Genomic DNA, 16036 nt, shown 5'->3' with positions numbered 1-16036 from the left:
AACAAACAGTTAACTATTTCCCTTGTTTTCACTGTGTTTTACTGCTGGGGAATTGGGAGAGGCCCAAAAGTCCTTCAGTGGCCCTGCATGATACTGTGTGCCTAGATTTCTGACGGGGGCACTCTCTGGAGCACCGTCTTGGGTAGCAAAGCATCATACAAGGCACTCTTGTACTCCCACACTGAGGAGTAAGCCCTTTCTGCGCAGGAGGCTTCCTTCTAAGCAGCCGTGTGCACAAGGTGTGCGTGTCAGACACTTGTTGACTGTTTGAGGGTTTGTGTTTATTACCATTGTGAGCAGCAAACCGAACATTTCACATTAGTTCCCTCCATAAAGGGGAGGGATGGCATGAGGAGGGCACACATTCTTGTCTTGCCCATCCATATTAGCATACAAAATCTAAACTGGATAATTGGTCTTAAAAAAGATGCTTTTTCGGCATCTGCCTTCACTTGCTCAGCTGGGAGTGGCAGAGCCAGTCCAGTTTCATTGATTATCACAGTCCCAAGACAGGCATTTGCAAACATGTTTGTTGCCCTCACTATTGTTCAGGCCTACATTTAAAACAACTACTTAAAAATGAAAACCGGCATGCACTTCCTCGGGTGAGACTCCTAGGAAGACTTAAGGCACAATCTAAGGCATTTTTAGTCCTGTAATTCTTAAAAGGCTGGAAGTGGTAAGGCCTTTTTTCTGGCCACGCAGCACAGGGCTGCATCCTTAGTAGTGCTGAGCCAACACGCATCAGGAGAGGGGCTGCCAGTCTTCACTGCATGATGTTTGAGCAGGTGGGGGTGGGTTTTGCCCCCCTCCACACACACACACAAGCCACAGGGTATACATGTTGCTGTAAGTAGAAAAAATGCCCCAGCGGTGAAGGGGCTGTGCGGTCATTCATTAGTTTGCTTTTGGAGCCAGCATTTGCTAATAGCATAGCATCGTCCGTGTGTGTGGGCCACAGTCCCCATCGTCTCTGGCCATTGCGCACGCCGGCCGCCTGGGGCTTATGTGAGGCAGGTCCCCAGCATCTGCGGAGCACCAGGTCCGCACAGGTGGATTCAAACCCTGGCTGAGGAGCGTGATTTGCTTTGGTTGAGCCCGGGCACTCTGCACATGCTCAGCTGTGGTTGAGCCGTCATTTCCCGTGCCCCCGGGGCATGCCGCAGTCAGCTCGGGGGCATTAGGGAAAGACCCGCTAGGCCTGGGGCCTGGCACCTCCGGGAGGGGCTCTGCCCCACGACCCCTGGGAGGAGCGGCCTGCGTCGCCTCTGCTGCCCCCTCTTGGATCTTTCTGCCCGAGGATTTCTCCGGAAATCAGATGCCCCCCCGCCCATTCATCCCCTTTTTGCACGCGGGGGGGGGGTCCTTAAGAAGCAGAGGCCTGCCGCGCGGGGGGGTCGCGGGCGGCGGGCCGCTCAGCAGAGGCGGGCTGCGCATCGCGCTGCCCTGCCCTGCGGGCCGGGGCGCCGCATCGCTCCGGCCCCTTGCCCCGCGGCGCTCCGGCGGCGGCGGCCTCGCCTCCCGCGGGGAGCGGAGGGGAGAGAGCGGAGGGGGCGAGGGCGGCTGCACGCAGCGAGCCGCGCTCCCCCTCCCCTCCCTCCCCTCCCCTCCCCGCCTCGCCTGTCAGCGCGCTCGGCCAGTAAACAGCGCCAGCTCCCGCCTCGCCTCTTTCGCTCGCGGCGGCGGCGGCGGCGGATTCCGGGAAGCCTGGATTCCTCCTCCCCGTCTCCTCCTCCCAGAGCGCCGCCGGTCAGATGAAAGGCGAGCGGCATCGATCTGCCAGCGGGGGAGTCTCGCTGTGCTGCGCCGTCTGGAGCGTTTGCTGGAGGAGGAGGAGGAGGAGGAGGGGCGGCGGCGGCGGCGGCTCCACGTGGGGGGCCCGCGACTGCCGGCCGCAACTGGCAGGCCCGCGCGGAGCCAGGCAGCCGAGAGGTGACCTGACCCGGAGCAAAGGCGCAGCGTCCCCCGGTCGAGGCCTCGTGGGAAGCGGCGAGGGGCGAGGGAGGGAGGGCCGCCCGCCCGCCCGCCCGCGGCCACCTCCCCCTCCGCCGGGCGCCCCGGGCAAGCGGCTGGCGTGCCTTGCGGTGGTTCGGCCCCCTGCATTGAGCGGCCTCGCGGGGAGGGAGTGGACGGGGGCCCATCGCTGCCTTCGCCAAACGCAGCTCACGTTGAGCCACATTTCGTCCCCGTCCCCCCCCACCCCGCCGCTATTTAATGCTTTGCAGCCGTTTGGACGATTCTGAGAGTCAGAAAAATCGCACAATTCTTGGCCAGCCCTGATTTCAAGAGAGGTTCTGTATGTGTAGTTGTGCATGGTGAACTTGTGTATAGTGCTGTTGTGAACACGGGAATCAAACGGAGATTGCTTCAGGTGCCCTCATCCCCTGCAGCTTTCTGGGCAACCCTTTGGGGGCTTCCTGGTCCCTGGCCTTCGCTGCACCCTAGCAGGGAGGGAGGGGGATAGATGGTGCTTGCCTATGTGTTGTGATAAGGCAGGGCCACACATGAGTGGAAGAACTCCAAAACACAATGCCACTTTTGCCACAAAGCTCCCAAAGAGATGGCGCCCCAGGGAACAGCACTTGGCTTTGCAGCGTGCTGGCTTCCTAGTGAAAAATATAATTTAAAAAGATCTTGGGGAGGAAACAAACAAACATCAAGAGGGGCATGGAGTCCCATGGCTGCCAAGGAGGTCTGTTGCCCCAGACACCACACTTGGGAGTCCAGGTTTGAAGTTGTAGTTAGAAGTTGAGAAGTAGCTTGAGCTGGAACAAAGCAGCTTCTGGTGTGTCTACTTCAGACATTGGGAGATGTTATCAGAGGCCTTATGCCTGGCTTGACAAAACTAACTTCGGTCTATCGTCAGTGCCCTCCTCAGTCCTCACTGGCAACCTTCTTCTGGCGGGTTGTAAGGTAAATATCCTTGAGGATAGCACTGGGAAGCAGGGACTCTGGAAGCTAAATAATTCTGTGACCACTGTGGGCTAATTGTCCCCATGTGCTACAATTACAGTGCCTAATGACGTCAGTGGCCATCCCGGCAAAGCCCTGGCAGCCTTAGCTTCCTTTTATGTTCTCTAGGAAGTAAGAAATGGCCGTTTCGCCACCTCGCCACAGAGTTTCTTAGCTTACCGACTCACAGCACTGCTCTTGCACCCGGTCCCCCAATCTGGAGGGGCCCCGCAGCTCCCCTTGCGAAAAGGAGCTAAGCCGCAGCCAGTCTTACCTCTGATGAGGGCACCATAGCGGTATGATGTGTTTTCAGACACCTCAGGCTTGATTCTGTGTGTGTGTGTGTGTGTGTGTGTGTGTGGGCGGGCGGTGCTGCCTCGCCAAAACAACACCAAGAGCTGGGCCACAGGACAAAGCCAGTGCGCTCATTTGCATGTGCTAATTTAGGAATCCTCTAAAGCCTCTGTGCGTGTGTCTTCAAAGGAGCGTGTCTCCTAAGGGCACTCCTCTTTGAAAAAAAGGATGCCTGGGTGGGGGAAGAGGGGAAGAACTTTCTGAGACAGAAGGATTTGGGGGGATAGGAGTGAAGCCCACCTGGGCAGAAAAACAGCTAATCCTGGGGGATCAGAGGCGGCAGAGATGCTAAGGGCCTGCGCAACTTTACTTCAGCAAGGGCAGGTGAGTGGTGGGGCAGAGGCCCCCTCCAGCCCACGTGTTAACACCGTCAGGTGACCTTGTAAAGCTGTTTGGTGCTCATTTCAAAATTATTATGTAGTGTAAAGATTTTCTCTACATAAGTGGAGAAAGGTATGCTATAGATTAGGCCATTTATGTCCAGGTTTGTTCAGGGTGTACAATATGGAATGAATAGTATTGACAAAGATGAGGAAAACTATTCTGAAGCTTCTATCTAAAACATGGTATTTCGACATTTTTGCAGGTCAATGGGGTACCTTCTGCTAGAGACCAGTGCCATTTCAGGAGGAAAGGTAATTAAAACGACGACCGTGATTCTCTCATTTTTATGCATGTGTGTTGTCCTCCCCATACGTACTTACATGGTTTGAAGATTATAGAAGATTCTGAAATAGAGAACATACCACTTGCATTTAAGGAATGTTAAAAAATAAACTCTCAGTTCTAGTCCTAAACATGTTTACTCAGAAGTAAGAATAAGTGGATTGAGCTGGGTTTTGTATAATAAGCATTTAATAGTATGTCATTGTTTTGTTCTTAAACATCATTCCCTAATTGGTGCTTTCCAGATGTAGGACTACAACACCCATTATTCATAGCATGCATGAAAGTGCTTTCTGAAGCTGTTGGAAGTTGTAGCATAACATATCTGGGTTGGGGAAACAGTTTTGAGAGAATGCAGTTGCTGCTTTTGGACGATATTGGAAGTAAGCTTTCCTTTTTGAAAGCTCATAACTAGGTTTTTCTGACATTGGCATATTTGGTGGCTGCTTCTCTAGCCAAACTTGACAACACGCCCTTGAGTTATCAAAGGGAAAGGTGAACATTTAGATAATCCATACTACAAAAAAAACACTTAATATTTTCAAGTCAGAAAATGCTCTGAGCAGGGCCTGAGGGCTGAGACCAAAACGTTCATTTGCGCCAGTTCCTTTACCTACAGGAAGACTGGACAGCTGTTCTTTGCAGGCCTCCGTAATTTCTTACCCTGCCTATCGTTGGCTTGTGGGAAAATGTCTGGGAGACTTCTGGATTGAACTGAACTGCAGCGCTTGTCCTCTGTGGCTGCGATCCAGGGAAGGCATATGCACACAGCCAGTCCTTCTTTGAAGTCTCTCCTGCAGCAGCCACGAGCTGTTTTTTTAAGCCTAAATTTTAAAATTTAAACTGAAAAGTGGGATGTCTCTTCAGCATGTGGTGGAAACTTCAAAGAAGTCTCTGTCTGAGATATTTCCCTGTGTCATTTTCATGCCTGAGTCTTGGGGGCAACGAGAAAGATGGGCACCCCTGCGGTTCATTCCTGAATTAACTTGGCCAATAATTTCCTTCACTTCTGCACTATTTGAACAGCCTCTTTAGTGGAGATTAAGCTCCTGCTGCTCATCTTTGCTTGGCCACCCATGTTCAGAAGTAGGCTCTATCCCATAATCCCTTTCAGAGGCTATCCCATAATCCTTTGCATTGAATTTTGCGAGTTTTTCCTGACATTCTTTGGAAATATTTTTTAAAGTAGCAATGCCTAAACCATGTGCCGCGAGAAATACAGTGACTATTTAAAATATTTAAAAATTTATGTAAGCCCTAGGGATGCATTTGAGGACCAGCCTTCCCTCTGCCTGTGATTGGTTTGCTTGCGCTGGTGTGGGCTCCTTTCCCCTTCAACCCTAGGCTATCAGTAGGCGATTTTGCTGTGTTTCTGCGCATGTGGTTGGTCACCTGTGTTGCTGAGCGGCAGCTCAGTTACCTGTCCTCGGAGGGGGCCATGTATGCGTCCTGGTTTGGTTTGGGATTTCGTCTTCCCTCAGAGCAGGGGCTAACTCAGAAACGCAAGGGCGCTAGACTCCTCTGCTAACGGATGGATCTTATCCTTTCATACAAACTCTTTTTAAAATGAATGCAAACTCTCGTGAGTTTGGGGAACGGTGGTTTTAGAACATGCCAGCTTTTGGATGCTGGCCAAGTCAGAGGAAATGCACGCTGCCAGGGACCCCGAACAGCCCCTCTCACGAAGTTGCTGATACAGTGCAAGTGCGCAGCGTTTCCTTTGAACCTCCTTGATTTGATAATACAAAGAGCCCTTTTTATTTGACTAATATGGGAAGAGGCGAGTCCCCTTCCCCGGCACGTTTTGCTCTCCTTGCTCTCTCCGTCATGTTTACCGGCCCGAGAGAGAGCGATTCAGAGGGAGCAGTCTCTCTGTCCTTCCCCTTTGCAATCACCTGCGTCTGGCTTTATGTCTCTGCCTGCTCTCAGCTTCTGCACAACCCAAGGCTGTGACTCGCTTTCCCCACCTGGCAGGTGCTGCACCCAAGGCACCTGGGGCTGGCTTCAGAGCTGTCTCACTTTCCTAGCACAAGGCCCGAGCCCCTCGTTGGCCCCTGGAGCGCTGCCCTGGGACACGGCCTCACCCCTGAAGCTGTAAAACCAGTTGTCCGTCTGCTCCGGTGCCAGGCTCCCTGATGGCGGGTGCTCGGATCACAGTTGCATTCCCCTCCCCCACTCTTGCTCATTGCAGCAGCTCCAGGAAATGCAGGCTTTGCTCAAAAAAGGGATGGGATATGAAATATTTATTTGCAGACCTTCTCTCCTCCTCTGCTGCCCTGAAGCACTTTCAGAAGGGAAAACGAATCGAGAGCAACAAGGAAGTGGCTTCTTGGGCATAAATGTGTTTGTGTGCTTGCTTGCTTCTTCCCCCGACCACTGTCTCCCAGTCCTGGCTTTTTTGGCCTTTGCAGGAGTTGGCTTGTCCAGGCAGGGCCGGGGTCGATGCTGCCACATGGGGGATAATGGAAGAGCCTGCTCACCCTCCAGGGGAAGGTGGAACAAACCACACGCTAGTGGCAGCTCAGCGGTGGTCACATCAGGGCTTGGCCAGCACTGCGTTCACCTCTCGCAGGACGGCCAGGCAGTTGTTCTCGAAGGAGTGTGAAGCGTTTCCGTGTGGTGGAAATAGTCCGTTTCACAGTCTCTCTTGCAAAAACCGCTTGGAGGCTGACATTTGACATGGGCGGAGAGGATGGCACTTCCATTGTCCGCTGGATTATGCAAGTTGCTTTGCATGTCAGTAATAATCTTGTTGTTTCAAGTGTTCAAAGTGCCAAACTTTTACGATCATGGTCTTTCTAGTGGTTCACATATATGATCTCGGTTTTCATACGTGAGCTCATTTTCCAAATAGGTAACTATTTTAGTCTGTTGCAGTAAAATAACAGAAAGTCTTGTGGCACCTTATCTGTCTGTCTGTCTGTCTGTCTGTCTGGTATGCTGGCCCATTAGCCTTAGGCTCTTTGAGCAGCTCCCAACATAAAGACTAACAAAGCCAAAAGATTGGCAGTTTACCCGAGTGCAGTTTGTGGCTGAAGTGAGGTTTGGCATCTCCGAGCTTGTGTTCTTATAGCCACTGCAGGCCAGTTGTATTGTTTTGTCCTGCAACGGCGGATGGTCTAGGGGCCCTGTGTGGTTTTCTGCCTCCCAGAACCCTTTCTGGACATCTGCTGTATGATTCCTGCAGATTGCAAAGAAGCCCAGGACATGTTGGCAGATGTTTTCACAATTCATATAGCCTTCTGGACCTCACCATGCTAGGTCAGGAATGGGCTGAAGGTAGGTCTGCAGGTGTTTTGGACTTCAGCCTTCAAAAGCACCTGCCAGCATGGCCCATAGCTAGGTATGGCTGGGAGCTGAAGTCCCAAATTCCCGGAGATCTACTTTCGGCACATCTTTGCATACCTCTAGAATACATGCAGCAACCTGGCGTGGCTGAACCTTGTATGGGAACGTGTGTAGCAGGTGGACAGAGTGCAGGTTAAAAGCCAACCTCTTGTCAGCTCCTGTAACAGTTCTGAGAGAGGGATGCTTTTGATAGAAAGGAGGACTTGTACCTTTTCAGCCCTGCATCTGTACATTTGGCCCAGGTAGACCTTGATACCTTTTCCCTGAGTTGCTGTGCTTTAGAATGGAAACTGGAGATATATTAATTAAAACGGCTAGAGGCAACAATTTAGGAAGGAGGAGGAGATTTAAGGAAAGGAATTCCGAGCTGGCAACTCCAACACCCCCTGAAGTATGATATTTATGTCTTGAGCTGTAAGCCTCGCCAAGATTTCTCCCAAATAGTGCCAGTAACCCAATCTGGGCTGCATGAGACCCGGAGATGCATTGTTCTGATTTAATAATGAATGCAAAGTTAATTGAGGCTTTTACTGAAGGGAGGGAAAGGGGATAAAAGAATCTTGGCTGCTTGGATGTGCTGCCTCCCCCGGGAACAAGTGGTTTTCAGTTCTCCTGAAAAAGCCTCTGTCTTCCCCTCTTCTTCCCCTAAACACGGACACTCGTCTTCTCCTGGAAGTGAGCTGGGTGCAGAGATGGTGTCTGAGGGGTGGGGGCAGATTCCTACTGGGGAGCGAATCTTTCTTTCCCGCATCCTCCTTTTTTCTTGGTTGTTGTTTGTGATAGATTTTCCATTTTGGCATTGACCGGGGAGCTATTGAATGGCGTCTTAGCTGCAGAAGAGGTTTCCAAAAAGGAGAGAATGGAAAGGAGGGAGGGAGACACAGAAACGGTGGCTTCACGTTATACTTTGGAAAGCTAGCACTGTCCGCGGTGCAAAAGTCGTGGCAGGGTAAATGGTGCGCGGTGCGTGCCAGTCGCCTGGGAGGAGAGCGTGATGCTTAGACTCGTTCGCCTCTGCTGGCCTCTGCTGACAGCGATGGAGTCGGCTGGGCCTGCACTGTCAGGGTGAATGCGGTGGCATTTGGGGAGGCAGAAACCCTTCACGTCAAGACTGGGATGTGCGGTGGTCTTGAGCTCGGGACCAGAGGGGTGTGTGGAAGGGCATGCCACAATCTGGCGAAAGGAGGCGGCCACAGGGAAGTCGGGTGCTGCTGGACCTGGGCACCTACCTTTGCTGTGATCATAGGAAAGTACCCGGTTCATCTGCTGTAGGCATGCAGAACCTTAGGCCTAGGGGTCAAATCCAGCCTGCCAGGTGTGCGTGTGTGTGATGGATTCCCCAGAGGACCCCATCCTCTGGCCCCAGCCCCTTTCCCCCTCCTATCAACTGGTTTTCTGGCTTTGGGGCAGCTTTTCCCATTGTAATGTCTCTCTTAAGGCTTAGTTGCTGAAAATGAGAGCTTTAAACAGGTATTTTGCACTGCTGTTTGCTTTTTTTGTTTGTTCTGGTATTTTGGGCACCACCCGTCTTGACTTTGGCCCCACTCACCCTTGGGAAGTGGCCACCAGCCACCTCTCCAAAGCGGTGTTTGTCCTGGGTCTCAGAGAGGTTCAGTGGCCCTGTTCTGTCTTTCACACAGGCTGGCAGTGACTCTCCAGGGCTCCTGGCCTCCTGAATCCACCTGTTCTGCAAGGCAGGATGGCGTTCGTCCTTGCGATGTTAGTAATATTATTGGGGAAACCGCACACAGTTGCTCTGTGCCTTGGTGTTCGTGTGTATGCATTTGTGCACATTGTACGCACCCTTCCACTCAAGAGCAGAGGTATTTCATGGAATCGTTTGGTCTGCCTGGCTCACCGCAGCCACTTCTACAAAACAGGAATGAGCTGGTCCCAACAATGCGATTTCCTGTGAGTTACGGATGCAAAGTATTTAGCTTCCCCCTTCCCTGCATAGAACCCTATAAGTGGTAAACAGAGAAGCATTAGAAAGCTCCTGTTTCCCTGTAATTCATGCAAAAATAGTTCTTAGATGCAGAATGTTGTATTCTCAGGATCTGGGGATTTCTGGACTTTGAACGTTGTCCCCATCCCTTGGATAACCCCGTGTACAGAAAGCAGGGGAAAAGAATAAGAGATTTCTATAGAAGCTTTTTTTTGGTTTTGTTTTGTTTTTGGGCAAAGATTCCCAACTGATTCCTGTGGAGATAAGCACATGGAAAGCATTGCTAGGATTGATTTCTAGAGGGGGAGGAAATCTATCAGGGTAATGCTGGATTCTTTCATGTTGCCGGCTTATTGCTTCCCGCCCCCCACAAAAATTCACTTTGTACAGCACCCTTATTTATCCCTTCCCTGAAATAATTAGCTGGAATAATTCCTCTTTTGTGCGAGAAAGGCCGGCAGCTGGTTTGGATCTTTTTCTCATGAGACTTTATTGGGCAAAATAATGCTTTGACGGGCATGAGCCTTGATTCGATGATGGAGACAGCTTGTGGGCAATCACAATAAATAATAATAATAATAATAGTGATGATGCTCCATAAATGGAATAGCGATGCAAGCCGAGTGGGGGTGGGAGAGGTGGCCCCCCCTCCCCGCATCCCTCGCTGCTGCGTGGGTCCTCCAGCGGATGATTAGGGAGGTCACTGAGCTGCTGGTGCCCAGGAGAACCACTCCAGCGGTACGGACCCTCAGGTTCAGGTCTGGCCTGCATCCCCACCCCCACCTCCCCTCCTGCTGTTGCTGCCGCCCCCGCCCCTGCCCCCGCCCCCACTTTCAGTTTCCTAATTAAGGGCTTTTGTGTGCAGCCTCCCCCTCTGGCTTTCAGCTGCCACTCAGTTTCCGTGGCGAAGCCTCAGTTGGCGAGGTGGTGGGGGCAGCTAATGTATTCGTTCAGGCAGGAGACTCCAGTTTTAGCGGCTCTGGTTGTAAGGGGGATTATGGAGGAGGAGGAGGAGGAGGAGGCCCCCTTCCCCCACCCCTGCTTCCTTTTCAGAAGCTGCTCAGCGTCCAGGAAGACCTTTGCAGGAAGGGAAGGTTGCCCTGCTCCTGTCGGGGACAAGGAAAGGTTCTTGCCGCCAGGGTCTGAGAGCATGAGGTCCGGCAAAAGTCCAGCACTGCAGTTGAGCAACCGCTGAGCAGCTGGCTCTAGAAGGGGCTTGTGCAACCTGTGACCAGCCTGACGGGATGCAGCCCACCCGGAGCTGTTTGCCTCCTGATCGCGCATTCCCACCCTACAGGCAGGCAGCAACTTGGGGAGGCGGCCAAGGACAAGACAGGCTGCAGCCAGCAGGTTTTCGGGCATGCAGGTTCTGTTTAGCTGCCATTGCTAAGTGGTCCCAGTTACCCCCTGGCCAGGGTCCTGCAGTTTACTTCAAAAAGCCGTCCCCGCCATTGGTAGCTGTGTGTATAGACCCTCTTCTGGGCTGCTTTGTGAGTAGCAGACATCTGCAGCACGAGGAAGGCCAGGTTGGAGGAGGAGGAGGAGGAGGAGGCCGTAGTGGCAGCTGCAGTGACATTTGTGCATAGGACCAAGCATCCAAGGCCGGTTCACACGCAGCCCCGTTCCTCATCCCTTGACATGTCCTGTGACCTGAGTACAGACCTGCTTACCTGAAGCCGCTGCCACCCAAGCTCCTGCACCTCAAAGCCTTGCTATCACTCAGCTTACCTGCAGGGTGGGGGGCAGTTGACACCTTTGATGGTGAGGCATGAATCTGCTCCAGAACTCAGCTGGAGGAGCACCTGCATTGCAAACAGTCCCCCCCCCCCCCCCCCGCGCACACACGCAGCTCTTGGTAAGCGTTCCAAGGCCAGCGGAGATGCAGTGGAGCCTGGCCTTGCGGGGATGCCAGAATGACGCTTTTTTAGTAGCAGGAACCCTGACATCATCTGAGACTTCCCTGTTTCCTCTGAGCTAAGCTGCAGTCCTCACATTACCTGGAGAGGGGATGGATTTTCCCAGCAGCAGTGCACGGTTCCCTATTGTTATGCAAAGTATTTGGGGATGACTTGGTCTTGAATAGGCAATCAGAGGTTAGCTTTATAAATGGCCTGCTTCTGGCAGAACAGGTTTGTTGATCCTGGATCACAGCTACCTGCTTTTTTGGCCTGGCTTTGAGGTTGTGGCCTTCCACATGAAAGCCTGCATCCCATCCCAGCATTTGCCAGGGCACCACTGCACCTGTTCTTGCAATGGCTGTCATCTCTTCTCCCTTACCTGCGTGTGTCTTCTCTGAACGTCTGTTGTAACTTCTCCCTCACTCTGCCGTCAGACCTCCTTAAACCCACCTTTTCCACGCCTGGCATGCATGCTCAAGGACCCCCCCCCCCCCCCGGACACAAAGTCGTCATGGTGCCTCAAGTTCATGGTATGGTCCTCGGGCCTGCCGTTCTGCTTCCTGGTATAGAGGGACATACAGGAAATGAACAAGATACCAAGAGGGTGGGCAGAGATACATGGACAAACAGTTCCAAACAGCAGCATCGCTGGAGTGGGAAAGACGGCATCTGGAACTGGGTTTATGTGAGGAGGTAGCTTAATCTGCCGAGTCCCGTTCCAGAGTGGTCCAAAGAGCATTCGCTTATCCTTCCTAGCGAGGCACCGTGTGATGATGATGATGTATTATTTATTATATTTCCATTCCGCCGGTAGCGCTCTCTGGGCGGGTTTCAGCAGTAGAAGACTGCAGGAAGGATCACGCATTTGATATGCTGCATTTCAACGAGAGATTTGGCAAAGAGCGAAGCCGCGGTGCTTTTTTGTCGTTAGGAAGAGAGATTAATCAGGATAGATGAGTTACCTACGTGTGGCAGGAAGATATTAACCTCAGCAAATAAAGGGCAGAGTTCTCGAGAAGGTCTTGAGGGTGTTACGGGCAGGAGGGTAGCTGGCCGGGTCGGCTCTGGCTGCTTCCTCTCACTCGGAGGCCCCATCGCTCCCTAATGGTAGGCCAGGAAGACCATCTCAGCAGGGAGGAAAATGAGGCGTCCCTGCCGATGAGAATTTGGGATCTTCCCTGCGAGGCCGGCTCTGGCTCAGTAGGCAGGCTGTCCAGAAGGGTCGCTTGGTCAGCAGGCGTCAGCCGGTCGACTCTGAACACAAGGCGTCGCCGAGGCCCCTCTGTCCCGCTCAAGCCAATGTCAGTCCACAGGGTGTCCTTCTGAGCATCCCTAAGGACCAGGCTGGGTGCTCAGGGTTCTGAGACAGCCCTTTCAATAGTGCTGGCCTCCGGTTTTGAGGGCCCTAGGGTGAGACACCCTGAGCTGGGCCCCTTTCTCGTCCCGTGTGCCGCCTCCTAGATTTCCCTCTTCAAAAAGAAAAAAAAGCAGTCTATTCTTGGAATATTGTACCAGTGTGCGAAGGGAGAATTTCCAGCAGTCCCTCAACCCCCCCACCCCCATGCAAACCAGTTGGAAAATGGATTAAGTCCATTAAGTGTTTGTGCTTGGTGGGTTGAGTGGGGGAATCACAGCATGGTTAGTTGTGTCCGGGTTGCGTAGCCTTCAGACTCTGCTGATCTCACAAGGAATGTTGCGCTATCTGTCTTCTAGGCATTTTTGTGGGGTGGGTGTCTGTTACTCGGGTATGTAAAAAGGCGAGGTTTAACCCGACTGAGCTGCAATGCAGGGGTCTGGTTTTAATCCAGGTTGCTGCTGCTCTGTCTCTGTCTCTCCCTCTTTTCGCTGCCGGAACGGCAAATGACTCACCGAGGAGGCGGCTTTGGGGCAGCCTCGCTAATTGAAATGGGCCGCCGCCGGCTTCATCACAGTCTCTGCTCGGCATCCTCAGTGACTCCAGCTGCGGCTGCCACAGCTGAGAAAGCTGATGGGGTCACGGCGGTGGGTTAGAGACGGGCCTGTAGCCAAGGCGAAGCGTGGCACGGGGGGTGGGTAAAACGACGAGGCGCACACTCCTCCCCCCAGCCCTCTCTGTTGCACGTTTCAGTACATATAAGGGCACGTAAGAGTTGGCTTGCTGGGTCGGAGCGAAGGTCTGTGGCAGTCTCTAGAGTCCGGTTGCTTCCCAGCATTCCATTTGGGTATTCCGGTGCCCATCCTTATCCGTGGAATTAACCCTCCAGGCATCTGCCCGAACCTTTTTGGAAAGCTGGCTCAGTGGGAGAGTCTTGTGGCTGATAGATCCGTAAGCTAGTGGCATCCTTGCTGAAGATGCACTTCCTTCAGTCCGTAGTATTATGGGAAAGCAAGGAAGTCCCCTCTCCCCTTTCCTGTTTATGAGGGCTGCGGGTGAACTATGAACTGGAAGATTTGGGTGCTAGGTAGCCTTAGGCAGTCATGGTTCTTTCAACTTTCATGCGGTCTCCTGTATGTGGTGCAATTCTACTAAGAATTCTACTCCTCCTCCTCTGCTAAGCTGTTTCAAGGTATATTGAGATAACTCCCTTAGCATGGTGTGGAAATGGCTACATTAGCACAGGATGGTAAAACAGGATTCTGGGGAGTCTAAATTAACGTGAGCGAGCTGCACACTTCTTCCCTCCACACTGGCACACGTGTTTTGAGCGTCGTCTGAACTGGAGTTTGTAGATAGTTATACTAGGAACGAGTGAGGATCGCAAGCTAGGATTTGTTCTCGGTTTATGAACTTCAGCTTGTTTTGGAGCAGCAGTCTTGAAACATGCAAACATGGTTGTGTTTCTGACCATTTTTCTGGGCGCAATTCAAAGTACTAATTATTACTCTGAGAGCCCTAGCCTGTTTGTAACTGGAATAATATTAAGGGCTGCCGTTTCCAGTATAAACCTGCCTGCCTATTGAGGCAAGCCATTTCTATCCAAGCGGTGACTTGCACAGGGCTTTCAAAGTGATGGAACCCAAGTTATGGCGCTCCCTTCCCTTAGAGGTTTCTATGGCTGCTCCTTGATGTTGCAAGGATTTTGTCAACACTTTCCATTTTTTTCTTGCGGGCTTTTAATCCTGAGTGCTGTTATCGATGAGGCTTTACTCCGGATTTGAGATCTTATCTAGCTCCATCCATGTCATTTATATTTTAAGTGTTTTATGGTGGTATTCTCTGCTTGTTTGTTTTTATATGGGGGAGGGGGTGCCCTGCCTTGAAGGCGTTGAATAGAAAAGCAGTCTAGAAAAGCAGCTAGAAATACAACTAATGCTCAGGCTGCGTTATGGTGAGCTCCGTGCGGCAGGAAGGAACTGAGGTCAGAGGGCACAGTATGCTTCTCTGAGCAAGGGAAATAGGAAAGGAGTGGCCAATGTACAGGATCTGGAAGATGCCATACTTTTCAGCGCCAGGCCAAGACCTTTTCTTTAAGCGATATTTTAACTGTTAATTGCTGTTTCTATTTATTGGTTTTTATAGTTTTGCCGAGATGTATTCAGATTTTTAAGGTCTATTCTGTATTTCTTTATTTGCTTTGTAAGCTGCCCCGAGACTTGTTTGCGATGGGGGCGGCATAAAAATGCCATACATACATACATACATACTTTGATGAAGCTGTGTGCAAAATACCAGCTGGTATTTGGTGCAGAAAAGAGCCTTACAGAACCGGGAATGCCTTGTTAAGAGCACCTCCATTTTCCCATGCTCTGTGGCTCTTTTCTCTCCAAAAGAGATGCAGGTGGCCTCCGCCGAGGCAGGTGGAGGAGTTTGACAGGTAAGGCAAGGCCCCCCACCCACACGAAGGATTGCAATTGAGGGCAAGGCGATATATCATTCTATCCGGAGGAAAGTGAGAGCCATTTGATGCTTAACATTCACTCTCTGAAAAAGCCAGTAACTGTCCTACATGCATTTTTAAAAGAACCTGCTTCCTGAATAAGTGAAGCAAAACCCTTTTCTGGCCATTGCTTTTGGTAAAAGAAGATGTGGGCTTTGGAGATACACAGAGCTCTTTGTTTCGGCAGGAGGCGCATTCTGCAGGACTACTAGCAGTTCTTAGGGTGGTGTTAGAGGCAGCAAAAGTTGACTGAGAATTTGTCCTGTATGAGGCAAAGTAACTTTTCCTGCACAGGTTTTCCCCCCGGTTGAATTTCCGCAAAGACTGTGCCCTCTCATTCCTGTTCTTTGTGTGGCTCTTTCAGGGGTCAAATTCAGATTCTCTGCATCAGGTATGAAGACACTTTGAGTCAGCCCTGACTACAAAGCGTTCATTTTTGTTATCCAAATAAATATTCCGGGAGGAGGGGTCCGTGTGTCCCCACCACCCTGTTGCCCTGTTTGCTTGGCCATTAGTCACTTAACTCCTGGGAGTATTGCTGGGAAGTATAATCAATTAGTGCCTGTCAGAGGCCTGTAGAGCTTTGGATAACGATTGCTAAAGAGTCACGATTCGTGTGGAGGTGGCCTGCGTCACTGAATGGAGAGAAGAGGCACTCCAGCAATTCATTTTGTTGTTTATTTTTAATGGCTCAGCCTTCCCCATGCCTGCCGCAGTCCAGTGGCTAAGCGAAGGTGTTCACTATTTTACTCTATCCCGCCAAATTTCAGTATGAATTGAAACATCCTGCCAAGTTCCTTGAGGATACACAGGCCCAGGTTTTGGTGAGTCTCCAGGGAATAAAGCTGAGAGGCATCTGCTGAAGGCCAGTCGAGACAAGACTGAGATCCTGTTAGTGCGAGGATGCGAAGGTGTTCAGCCCGTATTGCGTGGGGTTTGCTCCCCTTAAAGGAGAAAGTTGTTAGCCTGGGGGTCCTCCTACCGCCATCAGGTAACCTCAGAGAGCTGGTGTGCTT

The 16036-nt window shown here is 51.7% G+C and overlaps 1 protein-coding gene across 1 annotated transcript in view; it reads left to right on the top strand.

Moving 5' to 3' along the window:
* The first annotated feature begins 3899 nt into the window (after positions 1–3899).
* SAMD11 (sterile alpha motif domain containing 11) overlaps positions 3900–16036 on the top strand; it is a 205223-nt gene continuing 193086 nt past the window's right edge. Inside the window, exon 1 of the mRNA XM_044445287.1 lies at positions 3900–3941. The gene's annotated coding sequence lies outside the window, so the exon portion shown is untranslated. The remainder of the gene's footprint in view (positions 3942–16036) is intronic.

This window comes from Varanus komodoensis, unplaced genomic scaffold (assembly GCF_004798865.1).
Source record: "Varanus komodoensis strain SLA01 unplaced genomic scaffold, ASM479886v1 scaffold48, whole genome shotgun sequence".
NCBI lineage: Eukaryota > Metazoa > Chordata > Lepidosauria > Squamata > Varanidae > Varanus > Varanus komodoensis.
This window is presented reverse-complemented; position numbering and strand designations above follow the sequence as displayed.